Here is a 24,077-nt window from a genome sequence, read left to right on the forward strand (position 1 = left end):
AGGAAAGGCCGCCCTGAAGTTGAGCCTGCCCTCCCATACCTGTTAAACTACTCCAGCTGCTTTAATTAACAAACTAAAGAAGCAAATAAAACAAAAAAAACCTATCCAAATCTCAAGTTCAGCCCCAAATAGTTGCTGGATTGATGCGTAGTGTTCTGGCTTGGTTGCCCTTGCCAATGACAATAGAAACATTGTTATGATCTTGTAGACAAGTCCTAAAACTTCAGGGATGTCTCCAGGTGTTGAAAGTGTTAAAGTAAACGAAATTCATCTGAGTAAAGCTGAGGATCTAATTGACCTTATTCAATCATTCACGAATCAGGCAGCATCCCATCTAACAAACAGAAAGGAGGTCGAAAGCGCTGCAGAAAAGGAGAGGTTTTTTTAAAGGCAGAAACGGGGTAGGACAAGAAAGTCCTAAACAAAAGAAAGGATTATTTCAGGCAGGGTCACCTTCCTTTTGGGGAAGGCAAGGGTCTCTCAGGCAGATGACCTCACTTGTGCTAGCTGAGAAATTCCAGACTGAGGGGATAAGATTACATTCGTGAGAGAGGCTGAAACTGCAATCAGGTTAGCCATTAAGTTTTGGTTTGCTGCTGTGGGGCTTAGCACAAGTGACTGTGTTTCTTTTGGGACTGTCCTTTCTTTTTCACAAAAGTAACAAAATCCCTTAGTGTCATGATCAAAATTCTAATTAGGAACAGGTCTGGGTAGACTAACTTTTTTCTAGACAAATTCACCCAAAATGAGGCAGCAGGAAGCCCAGGGGTGAGGTGGGTGAGAAAGTCTATCCTGAGACAGAAAGGATGAGAGGTGCTTCCTAGGCAATGCTGCTGAGCAACAGGCTGCAAATCTGGAGAGGGTGGAGGGAGGGGGAAACCCCAGAAGGACTCCACTAGCCCTTGTCCTTTCCGGAAAACACAAATAATTTGAGAGCTCTGTACAAATTGCTACATGATATCCAACATCCTGTAACTAAGTAAACAGATACCCTTGGCTAACTAAGGCCTTGATAATGCTTAAAGATTTAACTCTTCAAGTCAAACAGATATTCCAGAAAACACAGGTTTGGTGCAAATGTAACTGCGGTTTCGGACTGTGAATTTTAAATCATTATAACTAGACTCAAACACATCTTTATTAATCAAAATAAGAACCATTAAAATCAACACATTTTTGCCAACGAGAAACAAGTTTGTTTATTCCTGTAGTGTAAAAACCCATGCTTTGGGGTTCAACGAACTCTTGGAAACTATTTTCTGCATCCTGCTGGTTGTGGAAGCGATTTCCCTGCAAAAAGTTGTAGAGATGCTTGAAGAAATGGTAGTCGGTTGGCGAGAGGTCAGGTGAATATGGCAGATGAGGCAAAACTTCGTAGCCTAATTCATTCAACTTGGGAAGTATTGGTTGGGTGACGTGTGGTCGGGCGTTGTCATGGAGAAGAATTGGGCCCTTTCTGTTGACTGATGCCGGCTGCAGGCGTTGCAGTTTTTGGTGTATCTCATGATATGCTGAGCGTACTTCTCAGATGTAATGGTTTCGCTGGGATTCAGAAAGCTGTAGTGGCTCAGACAAGAAGCAAACCACCAAACAGTGACCACGACCTTTTTTTGGTGCAAGTTTGGCTTTGGGAAGGGCTTTGCAGCTCTTATCAGTCCACCCACTGATCTGGTCGTCGCCAGTTATACAAAATCCACTTTTTGTCACATGTCACAATCCAATCGAGAAATTGTTGCATAGAATAAGGGAAGATGATACTTCAAAATAACGATTTTTTTGACTTCTGGTCAGCTTATGAAGCACCCTATGGGGACAGAGCCAGGAGTGCAGTTCCAGGCTCTCGGCCTCACATAGACAGGTGCTGGCTCGGGTAGTAAATGGCCATCGACTGTGATTGGATGGCCATCAGCTGTGGCTAGCTGGCCGTCAGCTGTAACCAGTGAGCCATTGGCCACTAATATAACTGCCATGGCTATGCTAGCAGAAAATGGGGGCTAGCAAGATGGTGGCTGAGCTAGCAAGTGCGGATTGCAGTTAGCAAGTGGAGTCGGTCTGTTGTCAGAAAGCGAACAGCAGGTAGCACATCGTGTGAATCCAGCCTCCAGTGAGATGATAGTGGTATGACTCCCCTACCTATGGCTCCGTGGGTGTTCCTTTTTGGCCTCACCATATCCTGCATTCTTATGTGGGGAGCGGGAGCTAAGACCCCACCTGATACCCCGCACGACACACCCACTTAATTGAGATTTTTCATCTGTCCAATTTGCTTCAAATGCCGAACGACTGTAGAATGGTTGACGTTTCAGTTCCTCAGCAACTTCTCGTGTAGTTGTAATAGCATCAGCTTCAATGATTGCTCTCAGTTGGTCATTGTCAACTTCCGATGGCCGGCCACTATGCTCCTTAACTTCAAGCCTCTCCTCTTCTTCGCAAAACGTCTGGAACCACCACTGCACTCTACATTCGTTAGCAGTTCCTGGGCCAAATGTGTTGATGTTGCGCATTGTCTCAGCTGCTTTGCAACCCATTTTGAACTTGAATAAGAAAATCGCTTGAATTTGCTTTTTGTCTAACATCATTTCCATAGTATAAAATACACATAAAATAAACAGCAAGTAATAATTCATTAGCAAAAAACCATAAAGCGAGAAATGCGCATTAAAATGTTGTCTAACATAACCATATTGATTTAAGAATGTATTCCAGTATCAAATGGCAAATTTCAACAATGCAAAAACTGCAATTACTTTTGCACCAACCAAAGTAAAATACTGGAGGGTGAAAAGAAGGGAGAAGCCAGGGCATTTCTCTCCATCGCCAACCCCCACTTAAGTTAGCATGCCCTCTGTTGGCTGTACCTCCTCCATGGATCCATCAAGACAGTCCTACCCCTGAAATCTGGTGGCACCACCTGTTGTCCCTCCATCCCTAGGGATAGTAGCAGATGTTTGCTCTTGTTCCGCCTGAGATTGCCTCCCTGTGTCCTCTTTAGTTTCTCAGCTCTTCCATTATTACCTTTGTTATCAATTCTCTGTATTAAATCCAGTCCATTCGAGAAACTACAGTGGTTTCTGGTTCCTGACTTCACTCTACTAGATACAGCATGCAAATGCCATTGCTGAGTTAATGTGAGCTCCTCACTTTCTGGCTGCCCTGTGGAATGAAGCACCTATCTTATAAGTTATTGTCATAATCAGATGTTTGTGGAAGATCTCCGAAATCACAGTATGTCAGTAATTAGCATCCATCCAAATATCCTCTGTATGCAAAACAATGTTTAATTTCTATTCCTTTTGGAGCAATCATTTGAATGGTTCTTGGTTGAAGAGATGGGCACACTCCCTTGACAATGATTTTGCTTGCCTTCCGTGCCTGGAGGCAGCTGTGGTACCTGACTTGTCACTCACTCAGTGCTGGACCACCTGGTACCTGTGCCAAAGCCATTTCCCCCCTCAGCTTTGGATGCCAGTGTGCACCCAAAGCTAGGTTCAGGGTAGATGTCCCAAGGGACCTAGAAGATGACTCAAGGCTCCAGGTTTGGGTTGATGAGGTTCATTGGGAAGAGCATGACCTTAGGGTTTGAACCCCAGCTTTGCATCTCCTCAGCTGTGTTAGTTTGGGAAAAGTACTTAACCTCTTTAAACCTCATTTCCCCCACTAATGTCAAATGGAAAGAAGAAAACTTTACATCAGGCTTTACATTAGGTAGCTGCCCCAGAGAAAAAGACCTACCTTAAGGCCCCAGCCAGCATTTACAAATTAAGACTTGGCTACTGGGAACTGGCTCTTCTGCCTTCCTATCAACTCAGCATGTGAGGTATAAGGTAACTCATGTTCTGTAAAGTCTATCAAGAACCCAAAGCCTGCTCCCATCCATTTCAAGATATGTTCAGAAATAACTCAGAACTTAGGACCTTTCAAGGAACATAATAACTCTGATTCTACTAAAATGTCAGCCTCTTTTTTTTCTTTTCGGTGTTTACTCATCTTGCCTGTTTATTAAACACATGTTTGATGGCTTAGTCTTTGCAAGTAGGATATACAAAGAAAGAGATCAGGAATGTTTAACTGCATAGCTCTGAGCTCAGATCTGGTAAATATTGGATGGTGTTGATAGTAATACAGGTCCCGAATGTTTGACCTTGAGGGTCTTGATGGATGTTTTCCATTATGAGTTGTAGCCTGAGTTTTGGCCTCACCAAACTCTAAGCTGGAGGGTGTTGTATCAGGGCCATGCTTTTGCTATGAGCGCCCTTGATAGGAATTGATATCTGCTGTTTGGGGGAATGGGCAAATTACACCATTAACTTAATTTCATTTAATAACTCTGTTAAATGTTTTTAGCCATTGCTTCCACTACTTAAAAGGGAAAATTTAAGCCAATAAACTCACATTAGGATCTTCTAAAAAGCAAACTCAGGTAGATGAATGGGGGACAAGGAGGCCTGTACGCGTCTCAAACCACCCTTCCAAGTGCTGATTTGCATAGATTTGAAAAGCAAGGTTAGGAAAGAACCTGGATGTTCAGAGATTAAGAGGCATAGAACTTCAACCCTTCATCAAAGGGAGGGTCAAAGGATTTTTGGGGCAGCTGAAAGGAGCCTTTCCCCTTATTTCCCTTTGAGAAGGGGAGTGTGGATGGGTGGGCCAGGTGTTGGAGGAGTCTGGTTTGTCACAATGCAAATTGATAAACGGTAGCAGAGACAAAGTTGGGCATCTCAGCCAGATAGGAACATGATTCTTTGTGCTCGGTGCTGAAGAATGTACTGGAAGGCAGTGAAATTTGGTAACACAGAGAGCTCTCAATAGAAAGGACACAGTAGCAGGACTTAGTGAATTTGCCACTTGAGTAAGTCTTGTAGACTCGGAAATACGGTTCATTTATGTGCTGCATTCTGGGAATGAACTCCATGCTTAAAAACCCGTAAGAGACAACTGTCTCCAACCATAAATCCAATTAACTTACCAGGATGGAAAAATATAACTCAGGCAGACTAGATAATCAAACTAAGCTCACTACCATGGTCTCTCCCACAGAAAAGTTGCGCAGGAAGCCAAATGATCAGCTTAGTGACACTGGATTCAGAACCAGAGAACATAGTTCTAGGACTCAGATGTTGGATGGCCCAAGCTCTGACAGCTGGATGTATCTTTCTCCACTGCTGGGAACTCTGCTCTCATTGGCCACCAGTCCATCTCTAGTCAGGACACCCTCTTGGGATGGGGAGAATGGGGACAGCCAAAGTTTTTCTTCTGAAACGCCTCCTTTTCTGTGCTTCTGTGGGTAATTAACACATTCCTCTATGAAATATGTTACTCCTTCAGTCAAGTCTTTTTCTGGCCTAGAAATCATTCTGTCTCACTAACTCTTAGATTAGACATGCGTGCAGACTGTGAATATTTCTTGAGTGTTCACTCCAAGTTAACCAGTACAAATGGCTCTTCTCTGATATCATTGGGTAATTTGACTTTCTAGTTTAACTCTTCAGAGGTTATCTATTTTTCCCTTTTTCCAAATGTTTGGGAGACCCTTCTACCTGCCCTATTCTGATGGGTTGCTCTCCTGAGCTGCCTCTCCCACAGAGCAAAGGGACCAAATGTTCTGATCCCTGACAATTTGTTTCCTCCTGTAAATTGGTAAGTTGACTTTTAAATGTGCATAGCCACCTCTAGCGAACTTGAAAAATTTTCAGCTTGTTCCTCAAGAGCTTGATCATTCTTGGGAAATGAGATGTTGGAAAGTCACCTTAGGATTGAGAGACATGTGACCTGAAGTAAGTTCACATTAGTGGCTGGCTGTCTCTGTGAGGGCGCCCTACCCCATTTCCACACCACAGCCTCACTTGTGTAAATGTATCACCTTTAGAACCTCTCAGCCTCTGCGCAGTGGATCCATACTGTAGCTTCCATTGCCTGCATGGGTTTGGGGCTCAGCCCATGACATATACAACTTTGGGAGGTGAAAAGATAAATTAGCAAGAGGCCAGACAGAATGACCCAGAAAAGCCTGTTCTTCTGGAAAGTCGCCGTTCTCATACCAACTCTTGAGCAATGTATCCATAAGATGTTAGCCAGGAAACCTATCGAGTTCGTGTTCTGAACCTATGAAGCTGTGAACCCCACCTCAGGAGTCCCTCCAGGGGCAGAACCAGCATGCAAAGACCATCTTTATCATCGTCACGATAATGGGGTGACTGAGAGATGGTTAGAACAAAGCTTTGGTGATGCAGAATCACTGACACACATTAATTGGAATAAATTCAATTACATTAGCTATGCTTTGCATAACTTTATTAAAATCAGATGATGGACAATACATTTTAGAAAAATTTTCAGTAAGTCTTGAAATCACAAAGGATTTCTTTGCTTATTAATAATTCATTTTATAATACTAGTGCTGTCAACAGAAATATAATGTGAGTTACAAGTGTGAGTCACATGTGTGATGTAAAATTTTCTAGTAGCCACATTTTAAAAAGTGAAGAAAATTTCCTACCCACTTTTGTCATGTTCTTGTAAAATATAAAACATGAAGGAAAAAAATGTAAAGAAAAACAAGTGGCATTAACTTCCAGAATATTTTTTTCCAGTCCTGAGGAGGTCTTGCATTTACCCTGGTGTGGAGATAAACCTCAGCCCTAATGTCTGGATTTCATGAGCCCTAAGGCAAGTCTTGTTTCCATCCATAACTGACAGCAGGAGATATCCAGACTGAACTCTGTCACAAGGAATGTGATAAGCAGGGCAGGGGGACCAGAGGTAGCAGGAGAAAAAGGAAGAGCTTTTAACCAAAGCCTTTGACTTCATTTGGGAAACGTGGTCCTAATTTAAAAGTGAGATTAATTTACTTTCTCATTACCTTGCCAAATTAATTCCCCTGAATAATTTTTATTGCAACAGGTCTATTGGTTGCTCTGTGAGTGATCGTAGCAAGATGAACTGGATCTTGATAATTCTGAAAGCAGCTTGCCAATAGCTTGGCATTCATGACCTTCCTTTCAATACAAGGTCAAGCATTTACAAAGCACGTATTGTGAAACTAACAGGGTATTAGGCCCTGTAATACATAAAGAAAGAAACATAAGCCTTTGTCATTTTATTGAAGTAAGGCTTTTGCTAGAAAACAATGCAAAATCTAATAAAATGCTACCTTATGTGACATACACACTATATGTAGTAAAAGTTCTGAGAGAAAAAGAAAAGAGTATGTTCTACTTAACCCTGTATATCAATATATTATTATTTCAATAGATGATCAGTATAAAAATTATTAATGAAATATTTCACATTCTGTTTTTTGGAGGAGGTACCAAGTCTTTGAAACTCAGTGTAATCTATGCTTATGGAACATCTCAATTCAAGTAGCTGCATTTCAGGTTCTCAAGAGACACAAGTGGATGGTGGCTACCATGTTGGGCAGTGCAGTCATAAGACCATTCCGTCCCACAAACTTTCTGATTCATTGAAATTCCATAGTTTTGAAATCCCACTTAAGGAATTCATGTTAAGTCACCTTGATCTGGGCTTCCTGGTATGCATGGTGATGCTCATGCTATAGTGTGAGGATCACCCTGGTCTCCTCCCTGGGGGACTCCTGCGTCCACTCTATTTTGCACACACAGCCAGACTGATCCCTTTAAAATCTGAATTAGGCACCATCACTTCTCTGCTCAGAGCCTTTCCGCAGCTCCCATCCCAGTCCTTTTGTGACTTATGAGGCCCAAGGCCCCACACGATCTGGCTTCTGCCGATATCTCTGGTGCCACTTTCTATTGTTCTCTTCCTCATTCATTCAGCCACAGTCTTGTTGCTACCCCTTGAGCGTGCCACGCACACTCCTGCTCCAAGGCTGTTGTATTTGCATCTCCTCTTCTGCCTGGGACCCTCTCTCCCGCATCTTCCTGGGATTTACTCTGCACTTTCCACCCTAATGTCACTTATCAGACGGGTCTTCCTTGACCACTCTATATAAGGCCCTTGAAGAGGGTTTTTCTTAAGGTTCCCTTCTCATCATTCTGCACCCTCACCCTCTGTTACCTGTTTCATTGCTTTTAATAGCATTTGCTTGTTCATTAGTTTATTTTCTGTCTCCCCCAGTTCTCCACCCCACCAATAGAATGTGAGGTCTATGAGGGCAGGGACATCCTCTATTTCTTTTGGAGGCACTGAAGACCCAATAGCAATAGTATCTGGCACATAGTAGGTGCTCGACAAATTTTGGTGAATGAATAAAGGAAGGAATCCATCCTTGGTGAGAACTGTGATGGGAATTACAGGCTCTCATAACAACGATAGATTTCTATCCAAGGTCCTTACTTGAGTTTAGTCTTAGAATCGAGCAAGAGATTTCCCCAGTGGTAAAGAACTTGTCTGACCAGAAATGCAATGGCCATTCATCCAGTCACTCAGCCCCACTTGGGGTCTCTCTCCCTAACTCTCTTATTGCTCTTCTTATCATTTCTCACCTGTTGCTGGCCCAGATTAGGCACATCTTGTTCTTATTTGATGAATCATAAATTAATAGCTATTTAACAATCCTAGATGTGTTTCTTTCCTAGTGGCTCCTAGCACGTCAAATTGCTTAAAACCATATCAATACTCTCTGTCAAAGAACTCCTGTCCCGTGACTATCTGACCGTCCTTCTCTTTATTAGTATTTGCACATTTCCTCCAGGAATGCAGGGAGGGACGCTCCACATTTGTTTTTTAGCTCGCTGGAATTCACAATGATTTCTCTGTCTGGGTTGGGCATGCACAGACACAGCCATCAGTGGCTGTTTTGTACTTCTCAGGCCCCTGCATTTCCTTTGTCCTGCTTCTGAGAAGATTGGGGAGCTGCTTCAAAATGAGCCATTTAATTGGCCTCGTATGTGCCCTCCTGTGTCAGCTCTGTGAGATTGTGAAGAATCTTCCCTAATTTATCTGCACTTTCCCATGGCTCCCCACAGGACCTACAGCACAAAGCTGTGGAGTCGCTGGCTGGGGTAGCATGAGGCCTGGGTCCAGGGGACTGACGTGTCACCAGGCTCCAACCAAAATAGCCCCTAGATGTTCCACAGACACCATGTTCCAACCAGGTGAACTGTGTGACCTGAAGGCCTTCTGATGTGTGGTTGTGGGATTGGACCAACGTGAGCCCTGAGAAGTCTGCACGCTTGGAACTACTCAGAGGGATCGATGTCATTGGGAAACACAATTACAAATGCTGCCATGCAACCAGCTAAATGAATGATAAAGAATATGCCCCAGGAAGATGAAGAACAGAGCGTCATCTCCTTGGTAAGTATTCTTACTTTACAATGACACGATCTACTATAAACACACAGTGAATTCTGATCAGTTCTAGGACAAAGCTGAGACAATCTTTTTATAAGAATGGCCACAGGACATTGGAAATCACCTGTTAAAATTAAGCAAATTATTTAGAATGTATTAAAGGCTGAGAGATCCTTTCATTTTTTGCACAGCTGAGTAAAGGTTTGTATATCAGGCGCCCCCTCACCGCACTATGCAAAACTCTCCTTATTGTTTTGTATCCTGTATGACATTTATTTCTTTAATAGCATGTATTGAAAGCAGTAATTATACATTTATTTGTTTTTTTCTTGTATCTTACCTGAATCCCTGACAAGACTGTAAACATCACAAGGGCAACAGAATGTGTATATTTTCCCCCTTACATACCCAGGAAAAGGTACTATACCTAGCACATAGGAGTGCTTGAAATATTATTAATAGGATTAATTGCATTAATAGATTAGTGACTGTTTAACCAAACTGCTAAATCAAGATAAAGCATATTCCACAAGTCACTGTTGCTAAGATCAATTTCAAAAGTTTAAACTATTTATGGAAGAGATCATTGACAATTTCAACCCAGGAGTTAAAGCATATTAATCCTTGGAGGAGGAAAGTCATTTTAATTAGGCAAACAATAATTTCTGTTCCAGAATTTTATATTCATGTGATATTGATTTATTAAAGTTTGTAAACTTTGCCAAGTGTTACCCAGGGAGGACAGGAGTAGAGAGGAAACTGGCTTAAGATCCAGGAGTGTGAGTGAAGTTTCGGTTAAAGCTCAGCAATGGATGACTCCACCTGTCAGATGAGGACACCAAGCTTTACTCAATGGTTATCAGTGACTTATACTCCAGGTGGCTTAATATGAATTAGCTTGAATTCTTGTGCTCAATGGACACATAATCTATTGGAGGGAGACAAACTTGACCCTTTGACAAGCCTCAAATAGAAGTATGAGCTCTGGGCTTTAGTCACTCAGCAGAGAGGTGGCTTGTTACCCTGGTATGCTGGGGAGACTGCCCAAAGCAGGTGCTGGGAAGACCAGCCCTTGAAGAGACCCCACTGGGGCCTTGACACCTGCTAGTTCCTCTCCTGGAACAGACCCTGGCTTCACATTTTCCAGACCACCTCAAGTTACCACCTCTGTCACTATTTCTCTGTTCTCTTCTTGGCACTTACCCCATTATCTGAAATGATCTTGATATATGTTTGTTTATTTGTTCAGTGTCTGTCTGATTCCTCAAGAACAAAAGCTCTGTGAGGGCAGGAACCTGGTCTTCACTGTGCATTAGTGTATGCGCAGTGCCTAGAAAAGTATCTGGGACATAGGAGGAATCCAGTAAATCCTTGTGGAGGAGCTGAAGGGTTCAGCTGTAGTCGGGAGCCATTGGAACTTCTTGATTGTGAGGTGACATAATGAAGCTGTTCTGGAAAAATTATTCTGGCAATGGGGTTTAGGATGACTTGTGTGGGACACAGACTTGGGGCAAGAAGGACAATGAGAAGCTTCCTGAAATAACTTAGATGTGAGTGCTACAGGTTAAGGATATGGGTTGTGGTAGAAAGCATAGAAGGGCAGGCTGAATCCAAGATGTATGCTGAAAGGAGAGACTCCACTCACACTGGCCTTCTTACTAATCTTCACAGGCATAGATCATTCCCACCTCAGCTTTTGTAGTTGTTGTTCTCTCTTTCTGGACCTCTCCTTCCTCAGATCTTTGCATTTTATTTCGGTTTGGGTTCATAGGTCACCTTCATAGAAAGTTCTTTCCTGACCTCTTTATCTAAAAGCACCCCCACCTTATATCCTGGTTTTGTCTTTCTTCCTAGCACATTCACCCTCGGCCATTACATTATATATATTGCATAACATTACACCCTGCACGTAGGTTTCGTGAGGCCAGGAAGGCAAGAACTGCATATGCCTTGTTCACCGCTGAATCTCCAATGGATGGCATGTAACAGAAGCACAACACATATTTGCTGAATGAATAAATAAGTTAGATGAGATATGAAGATGGTTAATGAGTGAGACTGTGAAGAGAGACCTGAGCAATTAGGAAATTAAAATTACAGTAATGGAGAGCTTGCTAGAAGTTACAGGTCCATGAGAGGAGGTCTTTATTAAGACGGATTTAGCTAAGCCTCTCTTTTGTAACATCAAACAGTGCCCAAAACATAATAGACCCTCAATTAACCCTTAGTGAATAAAAGAACACCTTGTTTGCTCTTCCAGTTACTATATATTGAGAAATCAATAAAAATGACATTTCCAATGAAGAATTTCGTTTCTTCAGAGATTTTACTAACTCCTGTAGTAAACTTTTCATTTCAGTTATTGTACTTTTCAACTCCAGAATTTCTATGCTGTTCTTTTTAAAACATAATTTTATTTATTTGGTAAGGCAGTCTTCTGACATTTTCCTTTATTCTTTAGACATGGTTATCTTTATTTCTTTGAACATATTTAAAATAGCTGATTTAAAATCTCTGTCTAATAAATCCCACATCTGGGCTCCTTCGGAGACCATTTTTATTGACAGATTCTTTTCCCCCCCGAGTATGGGCCATACTTTCTTATTTCTTTGCATGTTTCATAAATTTTGTTGAAAATTGGACATTTTAAAAAGTATAATGTGGCAACTCTGAAAATCAGATTCCCTACCCTCCCAGGATTTGTTGTTGCTGCTTTGCTTAGTGACTTTTCTATAGAGTCTGTATATTTTGTTATGTGTGGCCACTAAAGTCTCTGCTGATTTAGCTTAGTGGTCAGCTAATAATTGGACATAAATCTCATTAACAGCTTGAAACCAATAAGTCTCACAGTCTTTACACAGGAGCTCTGCGTGAGTATTTGGGGCACACCTTCAACATCCAGACTTGCAGTTCCCATTTCTGTCTTAGCTTTCACTTCCTGCTTGTGCACGCCTCAAGGTCATCTAGAGGTGAGAATTTAGGACCTTTTTCGTTTTTTTCTGAGCATTTATACAGCCCTGGGCATATATATAGCTTTCTGGACTCCCAGAAATATGTTAAAGCTTTTCAAAGCTCCCTATAGATACATCATTCCCAGCTTTTTCTTTTAAGCTTTTTGGTTAGCCTGTTGTTTGATCCAACTATTATCCATCACTTCAGACAGCTGTAGTGTTTTTAATTAATGCCTCTGGGAAAAGGCTCTTCACAGTGGGAAAGCGCCAAGTTGATTCAAATAAAGATCGCTTTGTGAGTGGGGTCTTCCAAGAACAACCAGGTCGATCAAATAATGACAGTTCTCTGGGAATAGGGCTTTAAATGAGCTCCGACCCCATTCTGCCCTGTCCAATGGCTGCCAGGCTGCTCATTTTCACTGTGCTTGTAGGCTGCTGTTTATCCAGACTACTGTTCAGCTGGGGAGGGAAAGTGGAGACAGAGCAAGTTAAAATATCACACATCTTACTGCTCTTACTGAGATTCAGACTTTCTTCTTGAATGAACTCTTCTCGGATTGACACAAGCCTTTGATTAATTTCCAGAGTTCTGAAAGAGTTGATTCCGACCATTTCTGCCAGTGTTCTCATGCTTTTTTGGAGATTTTCAGTGGTTCTTACACTGCCATTTCTGCTGACGTCCTTCCTTTCAATGGAATTTATCCTTTCCTTGACATAAATTATTATTTCCCAGACATTGACAATCTGAAGCCCCAAATAGTGTAGATTATAAATTTTCAAGAAACAAATTTTCTGAGACAAATATTTGTTCTTATAAAACCATCAAGGAAACAAGACAATTAAAACAGATAAGCTGCAAGAAAAAAAGATAAATTCTTCATGGCCATCTACAAATTTAATCATTTATATATATATTTATTTATTTATTTATTTATTTATTTATTTATTTATTTTTTCCCTGTTTGTTTCAGCATGGACCTGGTTAACTTGAAAATACCTGGTTAAGATTAAACTGTGGGTGTCAGTTTCCCATCTCCCCACTGAGCCCAGGCCAGCTTGGAACAGAGAGACTGAGGAAGAGCTGGTTTTCAGCAGCCCCCTCACTGTTGACTGTCTTTGTTGTATTAGTCAGTTTGGGCAGCCATAACAAAATACCACAGGCTGTGCGGCTTCAACCAAAGAAATTTTTCTTCTTACAGTTATGAAGGTTTGAAGTCCAAGATCAAACAGATTTGGTTTTTCCGGTGGCTTCTCTGCTTGGCTTGTGGATGGCCACCTTCTTGTTGTGTTTTCACATGGCATTTCCTCTGTGTCTTCCTCTTCTTGTAAGGACACCAGTCCTATTGGATTAGGGCTGCAGGCTCCCGACATCATTTCACCTTAATTATCTCCTTAAAGGCCCTTTCTTCAAATGCAGTAAAATTGGGGGTTAGGGCTTCGACATACAGATTTGGGGGAAGGGACACACTAGCATTTTAGTCAAAGAGGAGTCCATTGTATGTTATTAAGCCTAAGGAGATCAACCAGGTGTTCATAGGACATGCAGACTCAAGAGGCAAAACTATCGTTTGCCCAATGTCACAGATGCAATAGTCACATGCTTATGTGTTTTGATGCAGGAACCACATTTTGTTACCTTTCCTCTTCCTAGCACCTAGCAACACAGAGTAGACATTCAATAAACATAATAGTCCTTGTTCTCTAAGTGGAATTCTTTTCATGCCACCTGCTTAAAAGGAGAGACAAAATCAAAACCAAATTTTAATACTGATATTGTCCCCTAAATTGTCGGAGAACCAGGTTTTACTATTGTCAATAAATCTAGTGGAAATGATCTTCACCTTTGGAGTTAGCAATTTAAGTGTTTGGCTCTCCTGGGCTTGGTGGTGCCTTTGTGCGCAGACTAACTCAGCCTTAGCATCAGCCTTCGTGGGCAGCTTGTATGTCCAAGGGCGGTGGAAAAGAGCAGTGGTGGAATCCAGCTGCAGGCCACAGCTGGATTCAATTTCCAGCTCTGTCGCAAAGTTCCAGCTCTTGTAACTTTGACGAGGTGCCAACCTCTATAAACCCAGTTTCCTCATCTGCAAAATGGGGGAGGATACTATTACCTACCTCAGAAAGTCATTGTGAAAATGCATTAACTTTGAAAATACATTAAAGTACATAGTGACTGGCATAAAAGTTAAAAGCACAGAAAATGTTGGCTGGAATAACTTGACAGTCAGGGGTAGGAAGGAGAACTCACTTTCATTTTTTACAGGATCCATACAATACACTAAAATTATTATCATTATATTTTTAGAAGTATTTTTAATATTATAGTTATTTTCAATATTATCATCATAGTTTTGTACTTTAAGCCTCCCCATGCACTTCATCAGGAGATTGGGATACCCCTGAGTAAGTAAGCACGTGTACTTACTCAACCTGAGATCATTAACTGTGTTCTAGATGTTCTTTTAGCAACCACCATCTCATATCATTGCAGTGCTTACAAGGTTGGGAAAAAAACAAGTAAAAAACATGTGTGCAGTCAAAGAGAGGCAGGAAAAAGAAAAACATAACTAAAAACCTTAAATTAAAAAAAATGTTTGCAGTCATCTCATACATTGGTGTTTATAAACACTAGTATATTCTTTATGAAATAATACTTAAAATTGTTAAGGATACATATAATTTCTTTAAAACCATGCCAATAAATGAAACATAAATAAGTTCTTAATACTGATATAAATAATTTAATAGTCTTTCCAAACCAATGAGTCTAAACACTACACTTCTTATTTTCCCAGCCTCCCTCCTTCAAGTAAGCACTTTTGTTTTCTTTAAATCCTAAAAGCACTTTGAATTTATGTACTGGTGATCGGAGAGTAAAATTTCAAGAGTTTCCTCTCTGAAGTATTTAGGAATATTTTAAACCCTTGCACCCAGACAAACAGAGGCTGTGTGGAAATAAACTAGCTTTGCCTCAAGTTATTGGAAACCTAGTGGGCAGTTAGCAATTTAGAGTTCCAAAAAGAGATCTTAAACAGGTTTGTTATTGTGTCCTTGGAGAAGGGGGAAAAAATTGAGGTATGTGCTAGAGAAGGTTTTAGCCATGTTTATATTGAAAATGAAATGGGAAGGTAAATCTGCCAGAATCTGATTAAGTTTCATTGGGTTAAATATACAGTGCATGATCTCACTTTTTCTTGAGAAGTAAGGGTGAGACGTGGCAGGATATCCAGACTTGTTGAGTTGTTAGAAACTGAAGTCACAATAACTTGGGGTTGAGAGAGGCATCCCAGCTGCTCTGAGATATTTACAGAGGATTTTCCAGTGACTACAGGCTTCCCTGAAGTTTACACACACGTGCAACTTCCTGTGTCCCCACATGCAGACCCAAGGTTCTACCTCATTTTCTGGGACTCCAAACCCCACCCTCCTTGTACCTGTTACACCCTCACAAACATGACTCACAATTTTTCCTGAGTCTGGGGTAGCAGTGCAGAACAAAGCTAGAGGTCTAAGTAAGTAAAATGACCCCTTCCTTCATTTATGTCAGCACAAAATTCCCTAGAGTCTCTTTCAAATATGCGATTGCTTTTTTTTTTTTAACAGCTTCCCAAAGCAGACAATGACCTTTGGTTCCCTATATATAAACCAAATGCCCATCGGTAATGGAATAAATAATCTGAGCCAATTTCACCACAGCGGAATGCGTTACATCAGTTAGAGAGAACAGTGGGCAACAGTTAGTGAGAGCGAGTGCAACAATGCGATGACTCTCATAAACATGGTGTTAGTGAATGAAGTCAGACACTAAAGGATGCACACTATATGTACTATATGCTTCCTTTTATATAAAACACAGCAACAGGCCAACGGGTCAGGTAGTTTTAATTTCCTTTGTGGAGAAGGTAGAAGAGGGTCTTCTGGTGATATTCTGTTTTCTTGTTTGTTTATTTTGAGTGCTAGTTACACAGCTGTTTTTTATAAAAATTCATTAACCTGTATACTAATAATAATATGTACCCTTTCTGTATATTTCATTTCATTCTTCGTTTTTAAATGCTATATGGAAAATAAGTGAATCTCAATCCGTTGGCCAAAATCTTTTCTGATTTCAGTCCAACACCCTCACTTAGGCTTTGGCCCTTTCTGCATTTACAGCCTATGTTGGGAGAAAGGCCTTTAAGACTTTTCAAAATTTTCCATGATGGCGTTCCTGGTAAATACAATCAGTGTTTGTGATTTTTGGAGGCCCCGTGATTTACAGCTTCTGTATTAGGGATTATGGACACGGCTGACAGCCAAGTTATTACAAACTTTTCAAGGGACTCTTATGGGGGTCATATGAGCTGTCAGCTAAACTATTGCTTTTGTTCACAACAATTTCAGGGAGATACAGGATCTTTTATGGCAAGATTGCAGTGGAGATTATCAGTGGGCATGGGTTTTGTATATTTACTTAGCCACCCGAGATGGTGAGATTTCTTACAGAGTTGCCTAACCTTAGAGGGAGACTGGAATTACTCAGATACCAGGTTGCTGGAACACAGGCTACAAAAAGGCCTTTTGACCCCTGCAGTGCTTGCTGTTCTTTAAGTATTTTATTTGTTTTTTTTATTTTTGTGCTGATTTGGTTGATGATCAAAGATTCCCCATGATTTTTAATAAGGAAGAAAGGAAAGCAAACATGGCAATTGATCCACTTTGATTTTTATACAATGAAAGAACAAAATTGGTTTTAAAAGTTGTTTTATGTTAGTAAGGGTGTAGGAATCTGGACATATCTTGAGCTCATCAGAAGGAATATTTTAAGGCAGTTTTAAAATACTTGTGTCTTTAAAAAAATGTCAAAATGAAGTGAGCTGTGTATTCCTTTTTGATTAAAAAATTATGCTTAAAGGAAAATTGAATCCATATATTTTTATTAACTAATATTGAAAGTTACTAAAACACAATTTGAGGTAATATTATCTATCCAAGAAACTTATTGAAGCTTTAAAGAACTTTTTTTTTTTTCAAAATTCCTTTAGATAAGGAACTATATTTTGCCAAGAAGGTACTTGAGTTTAATAAGTCCTTAAACAGAAGACTATGTGTACCACAATACGCACATTCTTCATTTAGCAAGTCTATGTTCTGAAATATAAGAGGTAAGAAACTGCTTTATGCCAATTTTTGTTTTTTGTTTCTAGCCTCAATTAATGATGGGCTAGCAGCCAAAAGAAGTAGTCTTTTCTTTGATATTTTAATACAACTATTATCAGCTTCACTTTTAACTTCACCTTATGTAATATACTATTAGATACCAAGTAAAACGGAGACAGAAAAGTATAGTTTCATAGCCCTGGACCTTAAATCAGGATTCAAGTTCTAGTTCTGCTAGGTGCTAGATGTGAGAATGTGGGGTTCAGAATATACCACCCCAAATGTGATACCTTTGGTACCATCCACCACAGCATATACCATGGCATATTGAATGTTTTAAGCTGAAGGAGTGTGAGAAAATGGAGTAGGAAGGTCTCTTTGATTTTCACTTCGCCTTTCTCCCCTGAAGCAGGTCGGAAAACCCTCCTGTGAGACTTGAGCCAAAGGAAGGGAACATTCTCATCTCCAAGATGAAAGGACACCAAGAAAAATCTGGACAAACAGGCCTTGCTAAGCTCCCCCCCTCGTCCCATCACAGTTCTCCACTATTGTCTGCACTTCATCAAACGTAGCATAAAACACTCAGGTTTCACAGTTTCTCCAGGTTTTCATGTCACCTAAATCTTATGTTCAATAAAGGTGTGTGCTTTTCTCCTGTTAATTTGTCTTTGTCAGCTTAATTTTTGGACCCAGCCTGGAACCCTAAGACAATCAAGGAAAACTTTTTTCCTCCTCTTCTGAGACAAGCCCTCTATTCTCTCCGAGCCTCAGTTTCTAACTCTGCAAAACAGGGTTAGTACTGCTCCCGTGGGGAAAGTACAGGGCTGTTGTATCATTTGAGTTCATGTTGTTATGAATGTTTTGAAAATCATTTGTTTTAAAAACTAGGTTTAAAAATTGCTACTGATTACCTAAAATAATGAAAACAGTAGCAATGAATAATAAAATAGGTAAGAATCACTCCTAAATGAAAAGCCCTTTAGTTTTAGAAAGAGTTGGCTTTTTGAGGCAGTGGAACGTCTGGTTACTAGCTTCTCCAGGCAGAGCATGTTCCTCTCTCAAGCTGGCTTGAGTCAGATACCACTGTCTCCATCCCATGGAGAACGGTCCTGTGGTATCAGGAAATATCAGTCCGCCAACAGTGAATGTCCATTACAGTTTACTGATCTCTCTCTTCTGCTAAGAAGCATGAGATATTGTGATTTATAATAAGAAACATACAGAGGGTACCAAAAAAATGTATACACATTTTAAGACAACATCTTAAAATGTTATCTTAACATCACTTAAAATGTGTACACATTTTTTTTTGGCATCTCCAGTGTATATGTTGGTGTTTTTCCACAGTTGCTGGCTCCCAGCTCCCAGATCCTTTGTAATTTCTTAGTTGATTAGAGCAACAGAGGTATTTTTGTTATATTTGATTTTTGCTCTCCGTTTCTAAAACAACTTCAAAGTGATAAATATAAAATGGACAACGTTCGTTCTTTATAACAAATCCCTTTCAACCGAATCTGAGTTTATGTTTATGGGGAGTGTGGGGACAGAGCCAGGAGTGCAGTTTCCAGGCTCTCGCCCTCACGAGGAAAGGTGCTGGCTCAGGTAGTAAATGGCCATCAACTGGGATTGGATGGCCATCAGCTGTGGCTAGTTGGCCGTCAGCTGTAACCGGTGAGCCATTGGTCACTAATATAACTGCTGTGGCTACACTAGCAGCAAATGGGGGCTAGCAAGAAGATGGTGGCTGGCAAGTGTGGATTGCATTTAGCAAGGGGTTGGTTGGCAAAGAGTAGTGGATGGCAGGTTGCGGATAGTGTGGTTCCTGCTTCCTGTGTCTCCAACCCAGCTGCCAGCGGGAATATAGTGGTATGACTCCCCCATCTATGGCTCTGTGGGTGTTCCTTTTTGGCCTCACCATATCCTGCGTTCCTATGTGGGGAGCGGGAGCTGAGACCCCGCATGACAGCATGCACGACAGGGTGGCTTTTGGAAAGCCCCTAGAAACCACATGTTGGGGTTTGTTGCCAATAGAACCAACCACATGATGAGAGTGTTGGAACTTTTAATCCCTTCCCATTTCTGGGGAGGGGAGAGGGGCTGGAGGTGAATTAATCATCAATGGCCAACAATTTTATCAATCATGCCTATGGAATGAAGCCTCCATAAAACCCAAAAGGATGGAGTTTGGAGAGCTTCCGGCTTGTAGAACACATGTAAGGTGCTGGGAGGTGGTGCATCTGGAGAGGGAAGTTTCATGCCTCTTCCCACATATCTTGCTCTGCACATCTCTTCCATCTGGCTGCTACCAAGTTACATCTTTTTATAATAAATTGTTAATATAGTAAGTGAAATGTTTTCCTGACTTCTGTGAGCAGCTCTAGCAAGAAGTGATTGAACCCAAGGAGGGGGCTGTGGAAACCTCTGATTTATAGCCAGTATAGTCAGTAGCACAACATGAGACAATAGAAAAAATATATTTTTGGTCACTGCCCCTGGGTTCCTGGCACAGAGCTCCTAAAATTCTTCTAATTTCCTCCTCAGTGATAAGACAACAGGGAGTATCTTTCGTTCTACTTTTTGGTCTTGACCCGGGCTCCTGACACACAGCTCTTAAATCCCTTGGAATTTCCTGGGTGATAAAAACATCTTTTGTTCCAATGAGATGACTCTTGGTACGGGGTTTGAAGAGCTTCAGGATGGTGAACATGTGGAGGTGCTGGTAGAGTGGCCAGCTCGGAGAGGTCATGCAAGTTCCATGACCCTTCCTATATATCTTGCCTTATGCATCTCTTCCATCTGGAATGTTATTCTGTATGCTTTATCACATGCTTTTCTAATAAACTGGTACACAATCAGTAAACTCTTGTTCTGAGTTCTGTGAACCACTCTAGCAAATTGATTGAACTCGAGGAGAGGATCACAGAAACATCCAGTTAATAACCTGTTGTTCAGAAGCACAGATAACAACCTAGACTTGAGATTGGCACCTGAAGTGTAGGACTGAGCCCATAATCTGTGGGATCTGGTGCTATCTCCAGGTAGAGAGTGTCAGAACTGAGTAAAATTGTAGGGCACCCAGCTGGTGTTTGAGAATTTCTTGGTGTGTGTGGGAAAATCCTACACACATATGGTAACCGTAAATGAAGTGGTCTGAGTGTTGTAAGTGAAGTATCGAGAGTAGAACATTGTGAGGGACAATGCAGGAGGATTTTCTTCTTTTTACGAAGCACAGAGATCCTCTTTCCAGGGTCAGGCTGAGGATTGTGAGAGCATAATTCTTACGAGGAGGCTGGGACTTAAAGGGCCCCAAATATAATTTTTCTAAAAGAACAAACTGTCACAGTCCAACCTTCCTTCAGGAATGGATGGAGTAATCAGACGAAGGTGTGTGGTGTGAGTAGAAGGAGTAGCAGGATGGACAGGGCCTCCAGCCTACCCTTCAACAGTCCCCAGCTCTTCGGCATAGCAGCGTGATGGGGGACAGGGAGAAATTCTCCTGCAGTTAGACTCCTAGGTTTGACAGTCCCCCTCCCTTGAACCTGGCCCAGAGGTCTTCTTAATTTTCCAAAGTTCCTTGGATTCAAAATAGAATTAGAGTTCCTTCCCAGGGGATCAGGATGCCTACATCCAAAATTGTGACACTCTAAGCTTATTAATTTTGTGTGACCTCCCAAGTAGCATCTTGCTTAGATTTGGTCCTTCACAAAGACCTGCAATTCACTGAATACTGAAAGCACCTCATAGTTTGTGTCAGTTCCCTTGGACATGAAAAAGATTTTATGCAAAATGAAATAGTTTCTCAGGATGTTTGCCTATCCAATACTGAAAGCTGAAAGCTGGTCAGCCAGAGTCTGAGGGTTGCCTGCATTAAACACCATACCCACAGGCCCTTAGCCACATCTGTTTACAGGATCTTCTTTCTGTCTGTCTTTCCCTAAGGCTCTCATCCAACCACAGGAAATGGCCTGGGATGGGCCATTGACCCAGGGTTATGTATCATTTGTCTAACAAATTCTGACCATGACCTAGCTCAAAATGAAGAGCTCACCCAGGGGCTTTAACTGAAAATATTGAGAGGATGAGTTAGCAAGCACCAGGAACCTAACCCAAAAAGGGGTACAAGGAGCTGAACCCAAAAAGGGGCATAAGAAGCAGATGAAACTGGGACCATGTAGGGTCCATGGTCATGGCATCTAAAATTAAGGGTGGGCAGGGGGTAAAACTCAAAGAAAGCATCAGTCAGGAAGCAAAAAATAAGACAGAGCAGAGGGAAAGAACACGGTGGAAGGCAGAAGAGCGGAAAAAGAATAGCTGAGAGCCGCCCTGAAGATTCTGGTTTTCTGCCCTGGGTCTCCGTGCACTCCTGATAATGAACTCTTATCCTTTTGATTTGACCTGAATATATATCTATTTCTTGCACCTCGAACCAGAAGAATCAGAGTAGATGCCTGTGCTCCTCCCTTCTGTCCCCCACACCTCCCGTCCCAGCAATTGAGGCTGGTGTGAGGGAAATCTCAGGTTATTTTTGTATGGATTCTGGGGACTAACAGAACTTGCTGACTCATCAGTGACCCTAAAAACCTTCCAGGACTCTAAATTATGGGACTGAATAATTACCATTCACCCTGTTCCTTTCCCATTTCCTCAGAAGGGCTCCCCTTCTGGCTGAGAAACAGAGGGAGAAGTCTTTGACTCCCATGGTGATGTAAATGGTGTTGGATCTGCTGGCAGTTTCTGGGTGTGGGCCGGGATCTTGTCGCTGGGATCTTGTCTCGTGAGACCCAAAGAAAGGACACACAGGGCCCAGGAGAGGCAAAGAGTTTTAAAAAGAGGATAGTTTATTGAAAGCAAAGGGTCAGAGCTCCTGAGAGGGAGGGGGTCCCTAATGGGGGTGCCCAGTGACTGAGGCAAAAGCTCTTACTTTTATACCTTCCCTTGCCTGTTTGGGGAAGGGGAGCTGGCGCCTTTTAATGTTTGTTCTGCTTGCCCATCCTGAAAGAATTAGCAAAATAACCCATTCTTATCTATCAGATCTTCCCCGTTGGTCAGGCCAAAAGGAATTTTATGATTAACCTCAAGGCATTGTTTCATTTTGTCCTGGAGAGAAGGAATGATTTCAAAACCTGGAGTTTTTGGATATGGCTGTCTTTGTTTATTCCACTAGGGACCTCCCTGTCTACCTAACAACAAGCTAACTAATCTGTCTCAATGGCTTGTTTCCCCTGGGATTTGCAAGGAGAGAGAGGAGGGACTTCCCGAAGAAGGCATTTCGGATGTCTGTGCTATAGGAGAAGGAAACTAGAAAAGGCTTTAATTTTGCTTATTGGGATGCTGCACAGCAAAAGGAAAAAAGGGCCCAGGCAGCAGCAGTGGACAATAGGGCAGTTCCAGCTCACCTGGTGCTGACTGATCAGACTGGTATCTGTCAGGGACAGTCCCCAGTGTGATGTCCCTACACCAGAGGAGCAAATGTGCCCATGCCTGCTGGTGGGCAAAACTGCCAGGACCCAGGCTGAATCTCCCAGTGTGCTTTGCATTTTTCTATCTTGAAGGAAGGGTTTTGTTGCACAATCGAATGCTTTACATTGTTTTTGTACTTAGGAGTTCACCAAAAGTTGAGTCTTCAGTTAGTTGCTTTTATAGCGTTCTCTAACTGTAAACTTGCATTGTGAGAGGAATTTAAAACTCCAGGCTGATCTGACTAGCTCTGCTTCTTTCATTGTTTTTCACCTTGAGAAGTATTCACAGCTACTTACCAAGGGGATCTTGTTTTCCTAACACATGTAGCTCCTTCATTTCAGTCTTACAGGGAATCTGACTGTTGAGTCTTCACTGCTTCATGCTTTCAATCTGCAATAGCAATTGGAATCCAGGCTGTGGGCTGAAGGACTAAACAGTGTGCCCCCTTCCCCAAAGTGGAGGGGACCAGACAGATTTGGGAGGCCAGCGCAATGGAGACAGAAATTCCTAATTCACTGAAGGTGTCATCTTAATTTGAGGAGCTCTAACTCATCTCTCTCACCTCTACGTCTGAGATGCTCTTGAGCCCAGTTCCCATCCTGGGGCAGCACAGTGGCTGGGACTTAAGATTTAAAATGAGAAAAAGGAGTCCCGTGCTCTCCCTGCCAAGCACGAAACAGAGGCCTATTTGTGCAGTTTCTCTTTGGTGATCCTGCCTCTGTTCTGGAATAATTGGCTCTATGAAAAGAGTAGGCAGGAGCTCCAAGTTGCAGCTCCCACCCGCCCCTACCCTTGCTTCTCTTAGCTCCTCTTTCATACTAGTGGTGATTTCCATCAGAGTAATGTCCCCAGTTTACCTCAGAATAAAACCCCCTTCAGGAACAACATCCAAATCATCCTCAAAAACAAGAGGTCTGATTATCACGATGGCGTTCTTTCCCTAGTGGGAAGGGGGAGCCTTGGGCCTGATGGCTCTGCAGATGAATCAGTGCTGTTGCTAAGCAACCATCTCTCATGCTGTCCAGGACCAGCAAGACAAGAAAGGACAAGGACACTTATTTCCCAGTCTCTGCTCATTACCAGTCATGGCTTTGTCTGAACGGACTGAACACAAAGATGTCCTCAGGCTTGCTCTAGTGGTAATGACATATTTCTCAACAGAGTGAGAGATCGTCGATGGCTTTAAAGTGGGCTGGGTCACTTCCCGCAGCCCTGGTGAATTGTGCAAGGCAGCAAAGTGGTACCAGGTCCCAC

At 41.9% G+C, this 24,077-nt stretch overlaps 1 long non-coding RNA gene across 1 annotated transcript; it reads left to right on the forward strand.

Moving 5' to 3' along the window:
• The first annotated feature begins 8,400 nt into the window (after window positions 1-8,400).
• On the forward strand, window positions 8,401-18,024 carry LOC141572134 (uncharacterized). Its single transcript, XR_012497309.1, has 2 exons — window positions 8,401-9,279; window positions 17,773-18,024. It is a non-coding gene; the product is annotated as an uncharacterized LOC141572134 (long non-coding RNA).
• The last annotated feature ends 6,053 nt before the right edge of the window (window positions 18,025-24,077 follow it).

Source organism: Rhinolophus sinicus, linkage group LG06 (assembly GCF_036562045.2).
Source record: "Rhinolophus sinicus isolate RSC01 linkage group LG06, ASM3656204v1, whole genome shotgun sequence".
Classification (NCBI taxonomy): Eukaryota; Metazoa; Chordata; class Mammalia; order Chiroptera; family Rhinolophidae; genus Rhinolophus; species Rhinolophus sinicus.